Genomic DNA, 23,432 nt, shown 5'->3' with positions numbered 1-23,432 from the left:
GAGATCCAAGCAAGAGCTGCATGTAGCCATGTTTGCACATTTTGTTCATATCCTTGGCTAGTTAGTGAGTTATTAGCCCAGTTATAGATAATTTGTAGTCAGCTAGAGGGGAGTGATTGCTTCCTACAGGAGCACAAAACGTGTACATTTCTAGACATCTCTGAAAAGCAAGTCAGGTAAAGAGCTTTTTTTTGTCTTAAAGGGCCAGTGTTGTATTTTGAGACAGGCTTGAATAAGCTAAGTAGCTAATAGGCAGATGGTAGCATAATTTGTCTGATTCTCTGTAATAATGATATGGGAATAATAATGCATGTATTTTGTAAAGTGGTTTCTTGCATCAAACAACACAACAACATTTCCAGTCACATCCTTGTCTGAAGGACAAGTGAATAACCAGGTTAATGTCAAGCCCTGCGTGTCTGTTTCAAAAGTCTCATGGAATGCAGGTCTATATTGAACACCACACACTGTCTGCTACTGTAGGCTGAACGATAGAACAGCTATTTCCATGTTAAAATGTTATGGGATGCATTTTCTCCATTGTTTTTGATGGTAGGCCACTCTGGTAGGCCTACATTATGATCAAATAGCAACAGTAGCCTGTTTGGCCACTGTTAAAACTGCAACTTAAAGCGGGTACAGACTCAGTGTTCAAAGTAAACGCCGCTGGAAGTTGCACAGAATTTTCACAACGTTCAAGTTTGTGCTCAGCAGACCTGAAATGTCCTCAGTGCTGGAGAGCTGTCTAGACCCCATAGAGCCGAGCACTCAGTCTGCTGAGTGATGGAGGAGTGGAGGGGAAGAGGGCAGAAGTGAGTGGAGGGGGGAGCAAGGGGTGTTGGGTCCCACTGGGGCCTCACCTGAAGCCTAAACAAATTCAATTTAACCCCTTTACCCTCCAGCTGTACTGCTCTGACCTTGCTACACATATACACGGCCCCCTTCAAAACAATAGCCTGAGCAGCCAGCCAGGCAGTCACTCTCACTGTCACACAGAGACTTACACATAAAGAATGAGAGTCTGTGAATGGATGGCTATGTGCACTTAGAGCTGTACACACTGAGGCCTGGGCTGGATGATAAATTGACAGCAGCTCCGTTAGGATGACAGCAAACCCTGGTTCCCCACTACCCCGGGCCCGGTAGCTGCCTGCCTGGAGTGAGTACATGTTTTGGATTTTGCTGGGGGGCTGTGGGGCCTGCCAGCTGCCATTGCAGAGGGGGGAGAGAGAGATGGGGGGAGAGAGAGAGAGGGAGCGAGAGAGATAGAGAGAGAGAAAGAGAGAGAAATAAAGAGAGAGAGAACAAGAGAGAGAGAGAGAGAGAGGGATAGATAGAGAGAGGTAGAGAGAGAGAGAGAGAGAGAGAGTGAGAGAGAAAGAGATGGAAAAGAGGGATGTGGGGATGATGAAACATGCAGGCAGCCATGGCTCAGATTTCCTGTCACTGATGTAAGGCCTGCCTGGATCGATGGCTCCACTGGGGCCAGGCCCAGCACACTCCAGGCTCCCTCCATGCCTGCTCTCTCTCTTCCTCTCTCTCTCTCTCTCTCTCTCTCTCATTCTCTATTTCTCTCTCTCTCCCTCCATCCATCTTCCCCTCTCTTTCTCTTTCCCTCTACCTCTCGCTCTGCATGCATTTCTCTCTCTGTCTCTCTTTCCCTCTCTCTTTCTCTGCTGCAGTCACAACAAATCCTCCAGTCCACATGCTCCCACTCAGTCATATAAGCCTCTCCTCTCCTCTCCTCTCCTCTCCTCTCCTCTCCTCTCCTCTCCTCTCCTCTCCTCTCCTCTCCTCTCCTCTCCTCTCCTCTCCTCTCCTCTCCTCTCCTCTCCTCTCCTCTCCTCTCCTCTCCTCTCCTCTCCTCTCCTCTCCCCATCGCTCCTCTCATCTCCTCTCCTCTTCCCTCCCCTCTCCTCTCCTCTCCCCACCTCTCCTCTCCTCTCAGTTTGACTTGTCTGAGGGCTTATTTTGGACATACTCATATAAAGCCCCCCTTTGCTTCTGAGCGTGTCATATATATTGTATATATAGTCAGTTTAGGAATCATTATTTTACACACAGGCTTTGTAGGATTGGAGGATTGCTGATGGACAGTAGCAGAATAGGAGATCACCAATTAAATCAAACATCTCAATCAACACCAATAACAGTAAGGGTTTGATACTTTAGCTTCCTCCTCGGTAGTGTAATATTAGCAGCATTGTGGGGTATGAGGAGCATCTGCAGGGTTAAATAAAGATCCGAAAACACGTGGGCTGCTGTATGAAGACCTGCCTAACATATTGAGATGAATGGCGTTTTAATGGCATATGGGGAGTGCTGCTATCTCAAGCCAGATCAAAAGGAGGCCTGGGCGTTGGTCTTGGAGTGGTCCAGACGCCTTGCTGGGTGGATCAGAGAATTATCCCGCTGTTTAGACTACTTGTTAAAGACAAACAGAAACACAACAGCCACGGTGATTAAGGAACGATCTCTCTCTCATTTTCCTCATTAGGCTAAATTGCAGATTCTTCTCAAGGCTGTTGGGCTATTGTTAGCCTAACCACCCACTCCAGCCATAGGTTGGGTGTTCAGCGTTACTTGGCTCCAGTGTTGTTTGTCGAAGGGAGGATTTCATATTTCAGACTGACATCCTCCACAAGGAATCAGATTTGACTCACAACCCAAAATAGCAGACTGATTAAAACACAATAGATCTGTTGAATCTTCTTAGATTCACTGTCTTACATCCTCATTGATGTAGTGATCAGCAACGCTATACTTTCAATGCCTTTTCTTACAAAATAAAAAAGGTGAGTAAACAGCATTTCCCCTCCACTACACTGAATATCCTGTACTGCACGTCCTGCTAGTCTGGTCAACCAATCAATGGTGATGGAATTCCTCAGATGAGGAGGCTGATAAAAACTCTACATTTCCATATAAATAATTCACTGACTGATTCACTGACTGAATTCACTGACCAGAACGATTCGATACATTCAAGGCATAGCTCAAAGCATAGAAAGGGCTCAGTTGTTACAGGAAAATCCCACTAAGAAAATCCTCCTATGGATATGGAGCAGGAAGGAATATGTTGAGATTTATCCACTTCAGGCAGAAGTATGACATCAGCCAAGAGGAGGAGGAGAGGTGAGCCCAACACACCCACATGACCCATTAGAATGTAGATTGTTCTGACTCCATCTCACATGCATGACTGGTTACTGATACATTTTTCAACATGGCAGGTACAGTACAGCCAGCCTGATAAAACACTGATGCTAACGGAAGCTAGCAGAGAGCCAAGCTGTGACCCTAGCCTCGGAAAGAGAGTTTTCTGGGATTGAATAATGCAAACCCCAAACAAAGAGAGAGGGAGGACACAAATAGCTCTAAGTGAGTAACAGCACAACCAGACTTCACAGTGTTGTGTTTGTGTTTCTTGTTCTTCTTCTTCTTCTTTGGCCCTAACACTGTCTGAGTCCAGCCCGGCACCCACTCACTCCACTAGCTTCTACAGTGACTAAATGGTCATCATGATCAATATCTATTTCCTGTGGTGTCGGGTTGCAGAATAATGTACATATTGAACCAATGTTTCAGCAGACTCTAACCACACTTTTTACACTTGTATTTTTCTTTCCACTGTTTCCGTGCTTAAGGAGAGAAAATCCACACAAATCGAATTAAACAAATGATTTTCGGGCAGCGATTGATCCTCTAGTTTTAGTCCAATGGGGGCCTCGGATCCTGGCAATGTAGACTGGGTATTTGAGAAGGGAATGTGCTTGTAATCTGGTTAGCCTTTCTGTTTATCCTGCATGGATCAGCAGTGTTAATGTAATAGGTGAAACCTCTAAGTCACATTGTCTCATGGCAGATCAGTTACGGGAAATCTAGCTCTAAAATACTGCAACTTTACCTCCCAGAAAACTAAAAGCCAGCATAAGAACTGCACTGGATATCACTCTTTGTTACGTTCGTCGATGGAAGGATCGGACCAAGGTGCAGCGTGGTAGACGTACATTTTAATTTATTAAATGAACACCGAAAAAACAACAAATACAAAACGTAAGAGTAGGGCTGAACAGCACAGTACCAGAAAACAAGATCCCACAAACTACAGGTGGAAAAAGGCTGACTAAGTATGATCCCCAACCAGAGACAACGATAGACAGCTGCCTCTGATTGGGAACCATACCCGGCCAACAAAGAAATAGAAAACATAGATTGCCCACCCTAGTCACACCCTGACCTAACCAAATAGAGAATTAAAAGGATCTCTAAGGTCAGGGTGTGACACTCTTAGATAAAAGGGTTCTAAAAGGGTTCTCCAACAAGGACAAGGGTTCTACATGGAACCGTGATCATCCAAAAAAAGAGTTCTAAAACAATTTTTTGTTGGTTGAAAATGTTCTACCTAGAACCATGAACAGTTTTCTACACAGGGCCAAGCCAAATAACCCTTTATGGTCCTAGGTGGATACATTTTGATTGAAGTTCACCATTACTACCTCCCCTGATGATGACTGAAGTTCACCATTACTACCTCCCCTGATGATGACTGAAGTTCACCATTACTACCTCCCCTGATGATGACTGAAGTTCACCATTACCACCTCCCCTGATGATGATTGAAGTTCACCATTACTACCTCCCCTGATGACGACTGAAGTTCACCATTACTACCTCCCCTGATGATGACTGAAGTTCACCATTACTACCTCCCCTGATGATGACTGAAGTTCACCATTACTACCTCCCCTGATGATGACTGAAGTTCACCATTACTACCTCCCCTGATGATGACTGAAGTTCACCATTACTACCTCCCCTGATGATGACTGAAGTTCACCATTACTACCTCCCCTGATGATGACTGAAGTTCACCATTACTACCTCCCCTGATGATGACTGAAGTTCACCATTACTACCTCCCCTGATGATGACTGAAGTTCACCATTACTACCTCCCCTGATGATGACTGAAGTTCACCATTACTACCTCCCTCAGTGGGGGAGTCAGTGTAATACTACCAACTAGCTCATGTAAAATACATTTCTCCATCCAGTAAACTGAGTTATTACCCTTATGGGAAACAAAGCCATGTGCCACGTATGTAACATATGTATGCAAACAACTAGAAAACCAATCAATGTACAGTCTGAGCTAAAAGCACAAATTGTGGTCCTGCGTAAAAGCCCTGCACTTTTATGCCTTAATCAATTTATGGGTGTACTGGTCATTCTGTTAGAGCCAATAAACTGGTGGATTACCTTGAATTACAGCTCAGCCCATTGACCCTCTCTGTTTATGATGCCAGTTGTTTTTCAGTTTTAGGGTTCTTGACATTGGGACTGGTATACATTGGTCACAATGAGCCAGGGAAACCAACCTATCCTGGGCATCTGTGTTCAAACTCTGTTCGTCTTAACTGGAATAAGTCCAAACAAGTTTGAAATCCCAGTACTGTAACAGTTTCTTGTGAAACACAACCAGCATTCCTAAGAAATGCTGGACTGCTGTTTTACCAAGAAGCAGAGACTCAGGCATTCACAGTATGATAATATTTCAGTCAAATGGAGGTAGAGCTGTCAGAGAAAGGTGTCTCTCTTTCCATCTCTCTCTCTCGTTCTCTCCCTCTCCGCCACACTCCTCCCGGCCTCTCTGGTTCCACTACTGACAGGCTCAGTGAGCTGAGCACCGATCCCCCTCCTCCCTGTCTTCCTTCTCACCCTTCTAACCCCTCTCTCTCCCCGGTCTCTGCTGTTCCAGACCCAGTCAGGTTATTTCAGGACTAATTGGGAGATTGATGCTTCTCAGAAACCCTATCACCTGCCTTCCTTTCCCTTTCATCCACTTCCTCTGAGAAAGACTGACAAGTAGACACATTGACGTCTGGCTGACTGAAATTGCCCTTTGAGAGTTATTCAGTGTATGGAAAACCAAGGACATTACACAATATAACATATACAGGAATCAAACCCATTATTCTAGCATTGACCAACTGAGAAAGAGAAATAAACAGTCATAAGGGAGGTTTTTGAAGAAAATAATCCTGTCTTGTTACTATATAAAATAAGCTTGTTACCCTGTCTGCCCCCCTCCTGCATCCCTCCCCACCACCTACCTGACACATTACCAGTCCTACAGAAAGTCTGAAAGGCAGAGAAAAGCCCTGAATGGGCCAGGAGAACAAGGCTTCGCTCCCAGCTAATGGCCCTATTTGAGGGGAATGTCTGGAAAGACCCAGAGCCCAGGGCTGTGCCTCTATCGCGTAACCCGAACCCTCCGTATCCCCTGTCCACCCCTCTGTCCACAGCCTAGAAGAGACAAACAGGACAAGCAGCTGGAGGAGTGTGTGTGTGTGTGTGTGTGTGTGTGTGTGTGTGTGTGTGTGTGTGTGTGTGTGTGTGTGTGTGTGTGTGTGTGTGTGTGTGTGTGTGTGTGTGTGTGTGTGTGTGTGTGTGTGTGTGTGTGTGTGTGTGTGTGTGTGTGCGTGAGTAACTGGTTCACATCTTTCTCCAACCCCGGCTGCCTCCGCAGGCTATAAAATACATTTATTTTGTTCAGGCAGATCCACGGACAGTCACAGAGAGAACAAAAGTCCCTCAGAGAAAGAACTCGGCTGGCCCAGGACCCCGGCGATCGCCACGGCTAGATGTCCAGCTGAAATTACCAATTAGTTTACCAATTGGCTGCAACAAATTCGATTGGTTTGTAATTAATTGTAGTTAGTGGCGCATAGAGCAGGACGGGTGGCGCCAACCCTTTGTCCTACTGACACACTATCCCACAGAGCCCTGCCCAGGGGAGGCAGCTAGCGGACATCAATACAGGCCCCTGCCTGCCTGCAGCTCCACACACAGCAGAACCCCTTCCTCACACACACACAGCTGTGCCTGTACTCATGCACACACACACACACACACACACACACACACACACACACACACACACACACACACACACACACACACACACACACACACACACACACACACACACACACACACACACACACACACACACACACACACACAGGCCTATGGCAGCGCTCAGCTGAGTTTGTAGAGAGAGGGAGAAACATCAACCACCTGAGAAGGTGCTGACGACAAACAGAGAGAACAGGAACCGTGACTTTCTCCTCATGCCCTCTTCCCCCTCTGTGTGTGTGCGTATGTGTGTGTGTGGAGAGTGCAGCGGCCCAGTGCAGAGGTCACATGGCTCTGTGATACCTCCCACGCTGAAGGTCAAGTCTGGGAGGGGGAGGGGTGAGGGGGGAGGAGGATGGAGGAGAGGGACGAAGAAGAGGGGGGGAGGAGGGAGGAAAGAGGAGGGGGGACGAGAAGATGAGGAGGGGAAGGAGGTGGGAGGAGGAGGGAGGAGGGACGTTAGGGGAGGAGGGGAGGAGGAGAGAGGAGGAGGGAGAACCAGATTGATGAGGCTGATAAAAAATTGTCTGGGATTCAGTTTGTCTCCTTCACACTCATACAAACACCAAATTACTTAAATACCATACAAATGATCTTAGCCTCCTTCTATTGAAAGTGATATCAAAGAAAGTGCATTGGCTACAGCAATGGACTGAGGCTATGATAATAATGCAGCAATAAAACACAGTAAAAGATCATAACAGTTTAAATGGTGAAGTTTCCTTCCATTGTTGCTCCAGGGCCTAAACCTCTGGCAATCAAACAGCCATTGCACTCGATATAAAAGGGGACAGGTTGAGGTTAGAGGTACAGCTACAGTTACAGCAGAGTGCACCGCTCTCAGCCTGGTCCCCTGAGGAGTGTGTGTGTTACGCTCGTTGTTGGAATGAGTGGACCAAGGTGCAGCGTGGTAGGCGTACATCTTACTTTATTCAATGAACACCGAAAAAAAACAAAAAAACAAAACGAAGCGTAAAGTTTAGTAGGGCTAAACAGCACAGTACCAAAACAAGATCCCACAAACTACAGGTGGAAAAAAGTTGCCTAAGTATGATCCCCAATCAGAGACAACGATAGACAGCTGCCTCTGATTGGGAACCATACCCGGCCAACAAAGAAATAGAAACATAGATTGCCCACCCTAGTCACACCCTGACCTAACCAAATAGAGAATTAAAAGGATCTCTATGGTCAGGGCGTGACAGTGTGTGTGTGTGTGTGTGTGTGTGTGTGTGTGTGTGTGTGTGTGTGTGTGTGTGTGTGTGTGTGTGTGTGTGTGTGTGTGTGTGTGTGTGTGTGTGTGTGTGTGTGTGTGTGTGTGTGTGTGTGTGTGTGTGTGTGTGTGTGTGTGTGTGTGTAACAGAGAGAGCGAGAGAGCTGCCCCAGCCCTGCTGCTCAGATGTGTGTGTGCGTGTGTGATATGTTTCACCAGAGAGGGGAGTGGTAATAAGGATTAAAGCTCCATGGTAAAGCTCCAAGTCAACTAGTGAGAGATGTCAGACAGCACCCAGCCGGATTAGACCTGGTTAACAGTGGAGAGGCCTGTAGCGCTCTACACTCATCAGGTAATGGATGAGCCTGGTTCTATAGGCAGGCTCTGACAGTAAGATAGAACAATGAAGCAGCACTGTATTGTGATGTGGAAGAGATTTTAAGCCAAGAGGCTATGGCACTCTATTGCCTATACATGTATAGTGCACTACTTTTGACCAGTACATGGGTCAAATGGGAAGTAGTGCGCTATATAGGAAATAGGGTGTCATTTGGGACACAGCCTTTATGTTCTTAGGCGTGAGAAATGACCACTCTGTGTGAGGAAATGCATCAGACAGACACATCTCTGATTTCAATGTGCACTTCTCATCAACTCTGACCAACACATATACATAGGTTGCATCCCCAATGGAACCCTATTCCCTGGGGCTTTGGTCAAAAGGAGAGCACTATATAGGAAATAGGATTTGGGACACACATATAGATGTATGATCTGTGATGTTGTGTTGCTCATTGAGAATACTGATGAGATGGGAGAACTTCATCATGGTCCCGTATCTGTACTACACAGAAATACATAATTATGGTTATGAATGTCGTTCTCTTCATGGTTATGTATCCTAAATAGGTACACAAAGGTATAAATATCCAATATCCTCCTTTGCATATTTGGGTATTATTCTACACACTGGCTATATTTTTAATGTGCTCTGCCGCCAAACAAATTTGAACCAATCATAGACGTCTATGTTTCACAAATTTGGACATCAAAGCACAGGACAGTAAGGCTCAGTAGAGTACAGTAGAGTACAGTAGAGTACAGGACAGAACAACACAGAACAGTAGAGTACAGTAGAGTACAGGACAGAACAACACAGAACAGTAGAGTACAGGACAGAACAGTAGAGTACAGTAGAGTACAGTAGAGTACAGGACAGAACAGTAGAGTACAGTAGAGTACAGTAGAGTACAGGACAGAACAACACAGAACAGTAGAGTACAGTAGAGTACAGGACAGAACAGTAGAGTACAGTAGAGTACAGTAGAGTACAGGACAGAACAACACAGTACAGTAGAGTACAGTAGAGTACAGTAGAGTACAGGACAGAACAGTAGAGTACAGTAGAGTACAGGACAGAACAACACAGTACAGTAGAGTACAGGACAGAACAGTAGAGTACAGTAGAGTACAGGACAGAACAGTAGAGTACAGTAGAGTACAGTAGAGTACAGTAGAGTACAGGACAGAACAGTAGAGTACAGTAGAGTACAGGACAGAACAACACAGAACAGTAGAGTACAGTAGAGTACAGTAGAGTACAGGACAGAACAGTAGAGTACAGTAGAGTACAGTAGAGTACAGGACAGAACAGTAGAGTACAGTAGAGTACAGGACAGAACAACACAGAACAGTAGAGTACAGTAGAGTACAGGACAGAACAGTAGAGTACAGTAGAGTACAGGACAGAACAACACAGAACAGTAGAGTACAGTAGAGTACAGTAGAGTACAGGACAGAACAGTAGAGTACAGTAGAGTACAGGACAGAACAACACAGAACAGTAGAGTACAGTAGAGTACAGTAGAGTACAGGACAGAACAACACAGAACAGTAGAGTACAGTAGAGTACAGTAGAGTAGAGTACAGGACAGTAAGGCTCAGTAGAGTACAGTAGAGTTCAGTGGAGTTCACTAGAGTACAGTAGAGTTCACTAGAGTACAGTAGAGTACAGTAGAGTTCACTAGAGTACAGTAGAGTTCAGTAGAGTACAGTAGAGTACAGTAGAGTACAGGACAGAACAACACAGAACAGTATAGTTTACTAGAGTACAGTAGAGTTCAGTAGAGTACAGTAAAGTAAAGTACAGTAAAGTAGAGTATAGTTCAGTACAGTACATTATAGTGTACTCAACTCTACTCTACTCTACAGTGCTAAACTATACAGTACTTTTCTTTACTGTACTCTACTGTGCTGTAGTGTACTGTGCTGTTCAAACTTGTGAACCAAACTGTGGTTTGTGACTACTATGATTTCCCATTGTAGCCAATTCAATTGCAGAAATTCCGTTACTGATTTTTCGGAAATTCCGAAACCATTTTGGTAACGTAATTCCAGTTTAACCACTTAAAGAAATAAGCAAAATTGATATCAGTAAAAACATTACAACTAATTGATAGGTCTACCTTTACTTGTTACTTCTCTGAACTTAAATCATCCTCCATCCTCATGAGGGAAATAAATGAGAAAATATCTTAAAGATGTGTGTATTTTTTGGTATCAGAATTTCAAGGCACAAAGCGATTTTTCTTAAACATACAGAAGGCAGAAAAATGTCTCCAAAAGTAAATATACAGTAAGTGTTTTCCATCCTAATTTTTAGATTGGAAAATTGATATACCTATGCCTTAATTTCTCAAAAATATAGACTCTTAGCTTTCATTTGACACCCAATTTGACATGCTCCTATGAGCTTCACATGTTGGTGCTCATGAGTCCTTTTACATGGAAATGATCTTATCATAACTGACAAGCTAACTAATCTAACTTGCCATTTTCTGAAACTCAAGAAACTCATTTAACTAACTACTCTTGTGGTTTCAGTAACCATTGTACTTGTCTACCATAGAAAACCAAGCAAAGGCAATGACATTAAATTCTCTCAATTATACAAACTGTCAATCCAATCTCTTTCACGGTTAGACACAAATTATGCTAATGGTGTTATACCAGGACATGAGATGGGAGCCTCTGGTACTTACAATGTATGAGCTGGTATAAATCAAGGCAGGCTGCAACAAACGCTTGAATATAACTAATTAGGCTTTTCATCTCTTGGTTACAGAGGTTTGGCTGTTATTCAAATAAAATCATATATCAACTGTCTCATCGCAATCCTCACTTCTAGATAGATAGATAGATAGATAGATAGATAGATAGATAGATAGATAGATAGATAGATAGATAGATAGATAGATAGATAGATAGATAGATAGATAGATAGATAGATAGATAGATAGATAGATAGATAGATAGATAGATAGATAGATCGATCATTGGAGATCATAGTGAATTCAATTAATCTTCACACTCATATAACCACTGGTGTACCTGAAACCAACAAGTAAACACAATCTTACTATGTCACTTGGACCAAGATCAACGGCCAGTATGTTTCTATAGCAATCAAACATCATATAAATCAATATATTTGATGATGTCCCAAAACTATTAGAATGATGTCAAAATATCGCCACATTGCCAAATATACTGAAAGGTGCATGTGACACTGTGGGTGGGCTTGTGGCAAACCTCAGCCAGATAGTGTTTGTGTTGTGTGTTGAAGCCCATGCAGAATTGATGAAACCATGTGAGTATCGTCAGCAGCAGGGCTGAATCAGAGCGCTATGCCCGGCTGCACGCAGTACTCCCCGCTTCCCCTCAGGCTGATTCCACCATTTATCAGACTGCTGCATTAGCTCCAGGCACTCGGCTGGGATGCATGTGTGTGTGTGTGTGTGTGTGTGTGTGTGTGTGTGTGTGTGTGTGTGTGTGTGTGTGTGTGTGTGTGTGTGTGTGTGTGTGTGTGTGTGTGTGTGTGTGTGTGTGTGTGTGTGTGTGTGTGTGTGTGTGTGTGTGTGTGTGTCTGTACTCTCTCACAGTGGGGGCCATTAGGATGGGTGGCCAGGGTGATGTCTGAGACGTTGCCCCAACATGCTGGAGGGCGAAGGACAGGTGGGGGGCAGGAATGAAGAGAAAGGAGGTTTGGGTGAAGAGAGAGAAAATGAGAGAGAAAGAAAGAAAGAAAGAAAGAAAGAAAGAAAGAAAGAAAGAAAGAAAGAGACAGACAGACAGACAGACAGACAGACAGACAGACAGACAGACAGACAGACAGACAGACAGACAGACAGACAGACAGACAGACAGACAGACAGACAGACAGACAGACAGAAGGAGATATAGATATATAGAGAGAGACAAAGCAATAGGGCATCATATTCCATCAGCTGCTCCTCTTACACGGCCTGGCCTGCTCTCTTTGTATCTGTGTGTCTGCAGTCTAACCACAAGCCTCCTCCCTGCAGCGCTGAGCTGATGATCTGACCGCAGAGCAGTCAACAGAGCGACGCTGCCATGGCCATTATCCTGCACGACACACCACAGCACAGCGCCGCCAGGCCGGTCGATAATCATGCACACCACTGCATAGCACAAAACCACTGATACCTATCACTGCATAGCACAACACACACCACTGCAATGGGGATACCTACCTCCGTCTGGCCTGCCTGAGCCTACTGCATAAACAAAGTGTGGAAGGAGCTACACTGCCACTGCTATGTCAGGTCTGCTACTTCAGGGCTGCTATGCCAGGTCTGCTATGTCAGGTCTGCTATGTCAGGGCTGCTATGCCAGGTCTGGTATGCCAGGTCTGCTATGTCAGGGCTGCTATGCCAGATCTGCTATGTCAGGTCTGCTATTTCAGGTCTGCTATGCCAGGTCTGCTATGCCAGGTCTGCTATGTCAGGTCTGCAATGCCAGGTCTGCTATGTCAGGTCTGCTATGTTAGGTCTGCATTGCCAGGTCTGCTACAGTATGCCAGGTCTGCTATTTCAGGTCTGCTATGTCAGGTCTGCTATGCCAGGTCTGCTATGTCAGGTCTGCTATTTCAGGGCTGTTATGCCAGGTCTGCTATTCCAGGTCTGCTATGTCAGGTCTGCTATGTCAGGTCTGCAATGCCAGGTCTGCTACAGTATGCCAGGTCTGCTATTTCAGGTCTGCTATGTCAGGTCTGCTATGTCAGGTCTGCAATGCCAGGTCTGCAATGCCAGGTCGGCTACAGTATGCCAGGTCTGCTATTTCAGGTCTGCTATGTCAGGTCTGCTATGTCAGGTCTGCAATGCCAGGTCTGCTACAGTATGCCAGGTCTGCTATTTCAGGTCTGCTATGTCAGGTCTGCTATATCAGGTCTGCAATGCCAGGTCTGCTACAGTATGCCAGGTCTGCTATTTCAGGTCTGCTATGTCAGGTCTGCTATGTCAGGTCTGCAATGCCAGGTCTGCTACAGTATGCCAGATCTGCTATTTCAGGTCTGCTATGTCAGGTCTGCTATGCCAGGTCTGCTATGACAGGGCTTCTATGTCAGGCCTGCTATGTCAGGGCTGCTATGCCAGGTCTACTATGTCAGGTCTGCTCTGTCAGGTCTGCTATGCCAGGTCTGCTATGTCATGTCTGCTATGTCAGGTCTGCTATGTTAGGTCTGCTATGCCAGGTATGCTATGTCATGTCTATGTCAGAGACGGCTGATGTACATGCTTGTCTGAGTGACTAAAATGCATATCAAATATTTCCATACTAATTCTGATGAAGAGTTTATACATTGTAATGAAGAGCTTATAGCCTCAATTGCATTGTTAAAGAATGTTCAATGGGCATTAGATATAGGTTAACACACTTTAATGCAGCACACATTTACAACAATGTTTTAGACTTCACTTCGTATATCTAAAAAATGCAAATGCAGAATGTGAATTCCTCATTAGTGTAACAGTTCCAGTGGAAACCCAGAGCCACACTACTACAGTACTGCTGGTCTGTCAGCAGGCCTACCCAGCACTGAGAAATATAAACACTCACAGCATTGCATGTGAGAGACTAGGGTCCAACCCGGCCAAGGTAGACAGAGTAGAAGCATCTGCCCAGCGTTCATCACATATACAGTATTTGGCTGAGTCAAACACTGATGACCCATAGCATTGATATGAATGGCTGTGTTAAGTTTTATCAGGGTAATAAAACTGGTGATGTAGTGACCTTAGTCCCAAATGGCACCCTATTCCCTATAAAGTGCACTACGTTTGACCTGGGCCCTGGTCAAAAGTAGAGCACTTTATAGGGAATAGGGTGCAATGTGAAGAAAATATGTATACTCTGCACAGCTCTGAGGTATGATCTGCATATGATCAAAGACAGCCTGTCACATATAAACTACTGAGGCTGGCTGGGGAACTCTGCTAAACTACTGAGGCTGGCTGGGGAACTCTGTTAAACTACTGAGGCTGGCTGGGGAACTCTGCTAAACTACTGAGGCTGGCTGGGGAACTCTGTTAAACTACTGAGGCTGGCTAGGGAACTCTGCTAAACTACTGAGGCTGGCTGGGGAACTCTGCTAAACGACTGAGGCTGGCTGGGGAACTCTGTTAAACTACTGAGGCTGGCTGGGGAACTCTGCTAAACTACTGAGGCTGGCTGGGGAACTCTGATAAACTACTGAGGCTGGCTGGGGAACTCTGTTAAACTACTGAGGCTGGCTAGGGAACTCTGCTAAACTACTGAGGCTGGCTGGGGAACTCTGCTAAACTACTGAGGCTGGCTGGGGAACTCTGTTACTGAGGCTGGCTGGGGAACTCTGTTAAACTACTGAGGCTGGCTGGGGAACTCTGCTAAACTACTGAGGCTGGCTGGGGAACTCTGCTAAACTACTGAGGCTGGCTGGGGAACTCTGCTAAACTACTGAGGCTGGCTGGGGAACTCTGCTAAACTACTGAGGCTGGCTGGGGAACTCTGCTAAACTACTGATGCTGGCTGGGGAACTCTGTTAAACTACTGAGGCTGGCTAGGGAACTCTGCTAAACTACTGAGGCTGGCTGGGGAACTCTGCTAAACTACTGAGGCTGGCTGGGGAACTCTGTTAAACTACTGAGGCTGGCTGGGGAACTCTGCTAAACTACTGAGGCTGGCTGGGGAACTCTGCTAAACTACCGAGGCTGGCTGGGGAACTCTGCTAAACTACCGAGGCTGGCTGGGGAACTCTGCTAAACTACTGAGGCTGGCTGGGTAACTCTGCTAAACTACTGAGGCTGGCTGGGGAACTCTGCTAAACTACTGAGGCTGGCTGGGGAACTCTGCTAAACTACTGAGGCTGGCTAGGGAACTCTGCTAAACTACTGAGGCTGGCTGGGGAACTCTGCTAAACTACTGAGGCTGGCTGGGGAACTCTGAGTCACAGAGACAGAGCAAGTCACGGGGGGAAGGTCCTTCCTCCCTGTTCATATACGCATGCATGCAGCATGCAGGCACGGACACACACACGCACGCACACAAACAATGGCACCTTTAGACAGTCTGTCCCTCACCTTTCAGCTACACACAGTGAGTGTTGACCCTCTGTCATCAATCGCTGGTCTGTGCAGGATGACCGGGGCAATGGCCAGTGATAATTCTCTCACCAGGAGCCGTCACAGCGTTGTGATACTAACCAGAAAACAAAAGGAATGTCAGAGGAAACGTTAAGAAAAGGAAAAGTCACCTGCTGGTGGAAATATGTAATTGTGTCGTATTATTAAAAATGTATTCGACAGACTCATCCTTAGAAGTACCACTATAGTAGAGAAGCCAGAAATGTTTCAGCGGACTGGATTTCATCTAAGATTTGATGCTGTCATTCTGGGGTATTGCCTCAGATAACAGCCACGTTACCACTGTCATTGTCTAAATAATGGATGCGATCACTGAAAGAGAAGAAAAAGCAACACCATCTACATGTTAGTGTGTCTGGTCAGCTCTCTGTGTGTAACATGTTAGTGTGTCTGGTCAGCTATCTGTGTGGGCTGTGAGGTGTGTAACATGTTAGTGTGTCTGGTCAGCTCTCTGTGTGTACCATGTTAGTGTGTCTGGTCAGCTCTCTGTGTGTAACATGTTAGTGTGTCTGGTCAGCTATCTGTGTGTAACATGTTAGTGTGTCTGGTCAGCTATCTGTGTGTACCATGTTAGTGTGTCTGGTCAGCTATCTGTGTGTACCATGTTAGTGTGTCTGGTCAGCTCTCTGTGTGTACCATGTTAGTGTGTCTGGTCAGCTATCTGTGTGTACCATGTTAGTGTGTCTGGTCAGCTATCTGTGTGTACCATGTTAGTGTGTCTGGTCAGCTATCTGTGTGTACCATGTTAGTGTGTCTGGTCAGCTCTCTGTGTGTACCATGTTAGTGTGTCTGGTCAGCTATCTGTGTGTACCATGTTAGTGTGTCTGGTCAGCTCTCTGTGTGTACCATGTTAGTGTGTCTGGTCAGCTCTCTGTGTGTACCATGTTAGTGTGTCTGGTCAGCTATCTGTGTGTACCATGTTAGTGTGTCTGGTCAGCTATCTCTGTGTAACATGTTAGTGTGTCTGGTCAGCTCTCTGTGTGTACCATGTTAGTGTGTCTGGTCAGCTATCTGTGTGTAACATGTTAGTGTGTCTGGTCAGCTCTCTGTGTGTACCATGTTAGTGTGTCTGGTCAGCTATCTGTGTGTACCATGTTAGTATGTCTGGTCAGCTATCTGTGTGTACCATGTTAGTGTGTCTGGTCAGCTATCTGTGTGTAACATGTTAGTGTGTCTGGTCAGCTATCTGTGTGTACCATGTTAGTGTGTCTGGTCAGCTATCTGTGTGTACCATGTTAGTGTGTCTGGTCAGCTATCTGTGTGTACCATGTTAGTGTGTCTGGTCAGCTATCTGTGTGTACCATGTTAGTGTGTCTGGTCAGCTCTCTGTGTGTACCATGTCAGTATGTCTGGTCAGCTATCTGTGTGTACCATGTTAGTGTGTCTGGTCAGCTCTCTGTGTGTACCATGTCAGTATGTCTGGTCAGCTATCTGTGTGTACCATGTTAGTGTGTCTGGTCAGCTCTCTGTGTGTACCATGTCAGTATGTCTGGTCAGCTATCTGTGTGTACCATGTTAGTGTGTCTGGTCAGCTATCTGTGTGTAACATGTTAGTGTGTCTGGTCAGCTATCTGTGTGTACCATGTTAGTGTGTCTGGTCAGCTATCTGTGTGTAACATGTTAGTGTGTCTTGTCAGCTATCTGTGTGTACCATGTTAGTGTGTCTGGTCAGCTATCTGTGTGTACCATGTTAGTGTGTCTGGTCAGCTATCTGTGTGTACAATGTTAGTGTGTCTGGTCAGCTATCTGTGTGTACCATGTTAGTGTGTCTGGTCAGCTATCTGTGTGTACCATGTTAGTGTGTCTGGTCAGCTATCTGTGTGTACCATGTTAGTGTGTCTGGTCAGCTCTCTGTGTGGGCTGTGAGGTGTGTAACATGTTAGTGTGTCTGGTCAGCTCTCTGTGTGGGCTGTGAGGTGTGTAACATGTTAGTGTGTCTGGTCAGCTCTCTGTGTGTACCATGTTAGTGTGTCTGGTCAGCTCTCTGTGTGGGCTGTGAGGTGTGTAACATGTTAGTGTGTCTGGTCAGCTCTCTGTGTCCCATGTTAGTGTGTCTGGTCAGCTCTCTGTGTGGGCTGTGAGGTGTGTAACATGTTAGTATGTCTGGTCAGCTCTCTGTGTGTACCATGTTAGTGTGTCTGGTCAGCTCTCTGTGTGGGCTGTGAGGTGTGTAACATGTTAGTATGTCTGGTCAGCTCTCTGTGTGGGCTGTGAGGTGTGTAACATGTTAGTGTGTCTGGTCAGCTCTCTGTGTGGGCTGTGAGGTGTGTAACATGTTAGTGTGTCTGGACAGCTCTCTGTGTGGGCTGTGAGGTGTGTAACATGTTAGTGTGTCTGGTCAGCTTTCTGTGTGGGCTGTGAGGTGTGTAACATGTTGGTGTGTCTGGTCAGCTCTCTGTGTGGGCTGTGAGGTGTGTAACATGTTAGTGTGTCTGGTCAGCTCTCTGTGTGGGCTGTGAGGTGTGTAACATGTTAGTGTGTCTGGTCAGCTCTCTGTGTGGGCTGTGAGGTGTGTAACATGTTAGTATGTCTGGTCAGCTATCTGTGTGGGCTGTGAGGTGTGTAACATGTTTGTGTGTCTGGTCAGCTCTCTGTGTGTACCATGTTAGTGTGTCTGGTCAGCTCTCTGTGTGGGCTGTGAGGTGTGTAACATGTTAGTGTGTCTGGTCAGCTCTCTGTGTGGGCTGTGAGTTGTGTAACATGTTAGTGTGTCTGGTCAGCTCTCTGTGTGTACCATGTTAGTGTGTCTGGTCAGCTCTCTGTGTGGGCTGTGAGGTGTGTAACATGTTAGTGTGTCTGGTCAGCTCTCTGTGTCCCATGTTAGTGTGTCTGGTCAGCTCTCTGTGTGGGCTGTGAGGTGTGTAACATGTTAGTATGTCTGGTCAGCTCTCTGTGTGTAACATGTTAGTGTGTCTGGTCAGCTCTCTGTGTGGGCTGTGAGGTGTGTAACATGTTAGTATGTCTGGTCAGCTCTCTGTGTGGGCTGTGAGGTGTGTAACATGTTAGTGTGTCTGGTCAGCTCTCTGTGTGGGCTGTGAGGTGTGTAACATGTTAGTGTGTCTGGACAGCTCTCTGTGTGGGCTGTGAGGTGTGTAACATGTTAGTGTGTCTGGTCAGCTTTCTGTGTGGGCTGTGAGGTGTGTAACATGTTGGTGTGTCTGGTCAGCTCTCTGTGTGGGCTGTGAGGTGTGTAACATGTTAGTGTGTCGGTCAGCTCTCTGTGTGTGGGCTGTGAGGTGTGTAACATGTTAGTGTGTCTGGTCAGCTCTCTGTGTGGGCCGTGAGGTGTGTAAACATGTTAGTATGTCTGGTCAGCTATCTGTGTGGGCTGTGAGGTGTGTAACATGTTTGTGTGTCTGGTCAGCTCTCTGTGTGTACCATGTAGTGTGTCTGGTCAGCTCTCTGTGTGAGCTGTGAGGTGTGTAACATGTTCAGTGTGTCTGGTCAGCTCTCTGTGTGGCTGTGAGGTGTGTAACATGTTAGTATGTCTGGTCAGCTCTCTGTGTGGGCTGTGAGGTGTGTAACATGTTAGTGTGTCTGGTCAGCTCTCTGTGTGGGCTGTGAGGTATGTACATGTTAGTGTGTCTGGTCAGCGCTCTGTGTGTCGGACTGTGAGGTTGGTGTAAACATGTTAAGTGTGTCTGGTCAGCTCTCTGTGTGGGCTGTGAGGTGTGTAACAGTGTTAGTGTGTCTGGTCAGCTCTCTGTGTGGGCTGTGAGGTGTGTAACATGTTAGTGTGTCTGGTCAGCTCTCTGTGTGGGCTGTGAGGTGTGTAACATGTTTAGTATGTCTGGTCATCTCTCTGTGGGCTGTGAGGTGTGTAACGATTTGAGTTGTGTCTGTTCAGCTCTCTGTGTGGTCTGTGAGGTGTGTAACTGTTAGTGTGTCTGGTCAGCTCCTGTGTGGGCTGTGAGTGTTGTACTGTTAGTGTGTCTGGTCGCTCTCTGTGTGTAGTTAACTGTAGTTGTCTGGTCAGCTCTCTGTGTGGGCTGTGAGGTGTTAACATGTTAGTGTGTCTGGTCAGCTCTCTGTGTGGTGTGGTGTGTACCATGTTAGTGTGTCTGTCAGCTCTCTGGGCTGTGAGGTGTGTAACTGTTATGTTCTGGTCAGCTCTCTGTGTGCTGTAGTGTGTAACATGTTAGTGTGTCTGGTCAGCTCTCTGTTGTGTACATGTTAGTGTGTCTGGTCGCTCTCTGTGTGCTGTGAGTGTGTAACATGTTAGTGTTGTCTGGTCAGCTCTCTGTGGGGTGTGAGGTGTGAACATGTTAGTGTGTCTGGTCAGCTCTCTATGTGACTGTGAGGTGTGTAACGTTAGGTGTGTCTGGTCACTTCCTGTGTGGGCTATGTGAGGTGTGATAACATGTTAGTGTTCTGGTCAGCTCTCTGTGTGGGCTGTGAGGTGTGACCATGTTAGTTTGTCTGGTCAGCTTCTGTGGCTGTGAGTGTGTAACATGTTAGTTTTCTGGTCGCTCTCTGTGTGAGGCTGTGAGGTGTGTAACATGTTAGTGTGTCTGGTCAGCTCTCTGTGTCTGTAGGGTGTGTAACATGTTAGTGTGTCTGGTCAGCTCTCTGTGTGGGCTGTGAGTGTGTAACATGTTATGTGTCTGGTCAGCTCTCTGTGTGGGCTGGAGGTGTGTAACATGTTAGTGTGTCTGGTCAGCTCTCTGTGTGTTGCTTGTGAGGTGTGTACATGTTAGTGTGTCTGTCAGCTCTCTGTGTGTACCATGTTAGTGTGTCTGGTCAGCTCTCTGTGTGGGCTGTGAGGTGTGTAACATGTTAGTGGGTCTGGTCAGCTTCGTGGCTGTGCGGTTGTACAGTTGTGTTACTGTAGTGTGTCTGGTCAGCTCTCTTGTGCTGTGAGGTGTGTAACCTGTTAGTGTGTCTGTTCCAGCTCTCTGTGTGTACCATGTTAGTGTGTCTGTCAGCTCTCTGTGTGGGCTGTGGGTGTGTAACATGTTAGTGTGTCTGCAGCTCTCTGTGTGGGCTGGAGGTGTAAACTGTTAGTTGTCCTGGTCAGCTCTCTGGTGGGCTGTGAGTGTGAACATGTTATGTGTCTGGTCAGCTCTCTGTGTGTCATGTATGTGTCTGTCACTCTGTGGCTGTAGTGTGTAACTAGTGTGTCTGGTCAGCTCTCTGTGTGGGCTGTGAGGTGTGTAACATGTTAGTGTGTCTGGTCCGGCTTCTGTGTGGGCTGTGAGGTGTGTAACATGTTAGTGTGTCTGGTCAGCCTCGTGTGGCTGTGATGTGTGTAACATGTTAGTGTGTCTGGTCACGTGGCTCTCTGTGTGTGGCTGTGAGGTGTGTTAACATGTTAGTGTGTCTGGTCAGCTCTCTGTGTGGGCTGTGAGGTGTTGAACATGTTAGTGTGTCTGGTCACTCTCTGTGTGGCTGTGAGGTGTGTACATGTTAGTGTGGTTGGCAGCTCTCTGTGTGGCTGTGAGTGTGTAACATTTTGTGTGTCTGGTCAGCTCTCTGTGTGGGCTGTGAGGTGTGTAACATGTTAGTGTGTCTGGTCATCTCTCTGTGTGGCTGTGGTTGTGTAACATGTTAGTGTGTCTGGTCGCTCTCGGTGTGGGCTGTGGGTGTGTAACGGTTAGTGTGTCTGGTCAGCTCTCTGTGTGGCTGTGAGGTGTGTAACATGTTAGTTGTCTGGTCAGCTCTCTGTGTGGGCTGTAGGTGTGTACATGTAGTTGTGTCTGGTAGCTCTCTGTGTGGGCTGTGAGGTGTGTAACATGTTGTGTGTCTGGTCGCTCTCTGTGTGGCTGTGAGGGGTGTAACATGTTAGTGTGTCTGGTCAGCTCTCTTGTGTGTGCTGTGATGTTTACATTTGTGTGTCTGGTCAGCTCTCTGTGTGGGCTGTAGGTGTGTAACATGTTATGTGTCTGGTCAGCTCTCTGTGTGGGCTGTGAGGTGTGTAACATGTTAGTGTGTCTGGTCGGCTCTGTGTGGCTGTGAGGTGTGTAACATGTTAGTGTGTCTGGTCAGCTCTCTGTGTGGCTGAGCCATGTTAGTGTGTCTGGTCAGCTTCTCTGTGTGGGCTGTGAGGTGTGTAACATGTTAGTTGTGTCTGTCAGCTCTCTGTGTGGGCTGTGAGGTGTGTAACATGTTAGTGTGTCTGGTCAGCTCTCTGTGTGGGCTGTGAGGTGTGTAACATGTTAGTATGTCTGGTCAGCTCTCTTGTGGCTGTGAGTCTTAACATGTTAGTGTGTCTGGTCAGCTCTCTGTGTGGGCTGTGAGGTGTGTAACATGTTAGTGTGTCTGGTCAGCTCTCTGTGTGGGCTGTGAGGTGTGTACTGTTAGTGTGTCTGGTCAGCTCTCTGTGTGGGCTGTGGGTGTGTTAACATGTTAGTAGTCTGGTCAGCTATCTGTGTGGGCTGTGGAGTGTGTACATGTTAGTATGTCTGGTCAGCTCTCTGTTGGCGGTGAGGTGTAACATGTTAGTGTGTCTGGTCAGCTCTCTGTGTGGGCTGTGAGGTGTGTACATGTTAGTGTGTCTGGTCAGCTCTCTGTGTGGGTGTGAGGTGTGTACATGTTAGTGTGTCTGGTCAGCTCTCTGTGTCATGTAGTGTGTAACTGGGGGTCCAGCTCTCTGTGTGGGCTGTGAGGTGTTAACATGTTAGTGTGTCTGGTCAGCTCTCTGTTTGAGCTGTGAGTTGTGTAACATGTTAGTGTGTCGGTCAGCTCTCTGTGTGGCTGTGAGGTGTGTAAACATGTTAGTGTGTCTGGTCAGCTCTCTGTGTGGGCTGTGAGGTGTGTAACATGTTAGTGTGTCTGGTCACTCTCTGTGTGGGCTGTTGAGGTGTGTAACATGTTTTATGTGTCTGGTCAGCTCTCTGTGTGTAGCATGTTAGTGTGTCTGGTCACTCTCTGTGTGGGCTGTGAGGTGTGTACATGTTATTGTGGTCTGGTCAGCTCTCTGTTGTGGCTGTGAGGTGTGTAACATGTTAGTATGTCTGGTCAGCTCTCTGTGTGAGCTGTGAGGTGTGTAACATGTTAGTATGTCTGGTCAGCTCTCTGTGTGGGCTGTGAGGTGTGTAACTTTTATGTGTCTGGTTAGCTCTCTGTGTGGGCTGTGAGGTGTGTAACATGTTAGTGTGTCTGGTCAGCTCTCTTGTGGGCTGTGAGTGTGTGTAACATGTAGTGTGTCTGGTCAGCTCTTTGTGGGCTGTGAGTGTGGTAACATGTTAGTGTGTCTGGTCAGCTCTCTGTGTGGGCTGTGAGGTGTGTAACATGTTATGTGTGTCTGGTCAGCTTTCTGTGTGGCTGTGAGGTGTGTAACATTTTGTGTGTCTGGTCAGCTCTCTGTGTGGGCTGTGAGGTGTGTACATGTTAGTGTCTGTCAGCTCTCTTGTGTACCATGTAGTGTGTCTGGTCAGCTCTCTGTGTGGCTGTGAGGTTGTGTGTAACATGGTTAGTGTGTCTGGTCAGCTCTCTGTGTGGGCTGTGAGGGGTGTAACATGTTAGTGTGTCTGGTCAGCTCTCTGTGTGGGCTGTGAGTGGTAACATTTAGTATGGTCTGGTCAGCTCTCTGTGTGGGCCGTGAGGTGTGTAACATGTTAGTGTGTCTGGTCAGCTCTCTGTGTGGGCTGTGAGGTGTGTAACATGTTAGTGTGTCTGGTCAGCTCTCTGTGTGGGCTGTGAGGTATGTAACATGTTAGTGTGTCTGGTCAGCTCTCTGTGTGGGCTGTGAGGTGTGTTACATGTTCGTATGTCTGTCAGCTATCTTGTGGGCTGTGAGGTGTGTAACATGTTACGTATGTCGGGTCAGCTCTCTGTGTGGGCGGTGGGTGTTTGTAAACATGTTAGTGTGTCTGGTCAGCT

The sequence above is a fragment of the Salvelinus namaycush genome, chromosome 30 (genome assembly GCF_016432855.1).
Source record: "Salvelinus namaycush isolate Seneca chromosome 30, SaNama_1.0, whole genome shotgun sequence".
NCBI classification, from domain to species: Eukaryota; Metazoa; Chordata; class Actinopteri; order Salmoniformes; family Salmonidae; genus Salvelinus; species Salvelinus namaycush.
Note: the sequence above shows the minus strand (reverse complement) of the source record.